Source organism: Microtus ochrogaster, unplaced genomic scaffold (assembly GCF_000317375.1).
Source record: "Microtus ochrogaster isolate Prairie Vole_2 unplaced genomic scaffold, MicOch1.0 UNK22, whole genome shotgun sequence".
In the NCBI taxonomy this organism is placed as follows: Eukaryota; Metazoa; Chordata; class Mammalia; order Rodentia; family Cricetidae; genus Microtus; species Microtus ochrogaster.
The window spans coordinates 3,479,142-3,480,864 of record NW_004949120.1 but is presented as its reverse complement, the minus strand read 5'-3'; positions in this window follow the sequence as shown (position 1 = coordinate 3,480,864).

The following is a 1,723-nucleotide window of genomic DNA, read 5'->3' as shown; positions in this document are numbered from 1 at the left end:
CAACTCCTCTCCCCCTCCCCCCACTCCATTCCCCCTCCCTCTGGAGTCTGAAGAGCAGTCCGTATTCCCTGCCCTGTGGGAAGTCCAAGGTCCTCCTCCCTCCATCCAGGTCCAGGAAGGTGAGCATCCAAACAGGCTAGGCTCCCACAAAGCCAGTTCATGCAGTAGCAAGACACTAATATTGAAGACTAAGCCAGCTGGTACTGAGAAGACAGTTTCCTTCCTGCTGGATAGCTCTCACGGTAGTAGGAAGGTGTTGTGCAGGCTACAGGGGTGGGGAAGACTATCAATGACTGTCCAACTCAGCTGTGAACTGTAACAATGGCCCACCTTCAAGATATGCCCATGAGTGATCTAGGAGTAAGAACATTATAGGCTTAACTAACGGCTTTCGGGTTACATATAAGGACTATTCCATAAGAGGAAACGCATGTCTGATACTGCAAGCTGGCCAAGAACTCAGGGCCGGGGAGCTCCTAGTCCCTAGAGATGAGCCTATTACTGTTCTTTTTGCTAAATGGACATAGTAACAAATTGCCCTCTAAATTCCTATCTCTCTACTTTTAGCTTAGTGCAGCTCTCAGATCTCACTGGAGAAGTTTAGGAACTCCCAAACGGTTAAAGAACAGAGAAGGTGATGAGGCGTGTGCTCAGTGATGACGAGGACACCTGTGTCACCTGCCCCAAGGCTCAGTGATCCCCACAGAACATGGGGTACAAACATTGTGAGAAAAGATGTCAGGGAGGTCAGGAACAAAACAAACCTTTCCAGACATGATATGACTGTTGGATTCACGGGATCATAGCACACATGGGTGCCTTCACATGTTCAAGTCGGTCAAGATTCTAGCATGCAGTGGGGATGGGTTCATGAGCTCCCATCGTAGCTGAGAAGCTATGGACAGCTGATAGCTTCTGGGAAGAGAGAGATAGTATTCTTCAGGGGTTTGGCTCTTGGGAGGTGAACCACAAGCCCATGGAAGGTCCCATTCCCAGAATATATGGACATCACAAATTGTAGTCTATGGGTTACTAATTATTTTTGGGGATATAGAGAATAGGGGCAGATCTGGGTAGACTTTAGGAATGGATATGATCAAACCTCATTCTACAAAATCCTAAAAGAATTAATAAGAGTAAAAATACTTACATTTTAGATATAATGGTAATCATAAATAAAAATGGATAGAATCTATCATTCTGTGGAGATATGCACTCTTTCTTGTGATTTTACTTTTTTTTTAATAAATGGAGCCTTCCCAATTAGCATAAAGGGACATCCACTTACTTCCACAAAAACACAGGAAGACCAATGACAGATGGTGGCTGACATTGTGTCTTACTTACCTAAGGAGCTAACAGAGACTGGAAGGGACAGAGGAAAAAATCATGGAAAATAACCAAAGCCACAGCTGATGGCTCTGTGTAATAAGACATAGTCACTGTGAAATGTAATCTTACAACTATAGTTTTTAAAAGAAAGATCCAAGTTCTTGGTGTGCACACGCAACTTCTCATAAAATATCTGCACAGTTATTTTCAAAAGACAGGATATAAAACAAACAAATATGTTCCTTTTTCCCCAAGTTCCCCCCTCCTTCCCTTCTAACTTTTCTCTCCCCATCTCCCCTTACCCCCATCCCACCCCACCCCCAAGATCCCAATTTTCTCCCCGGCAATTTTGTCTACTTCCCATAGCCAAGAGGATAACTATATGTTTTTC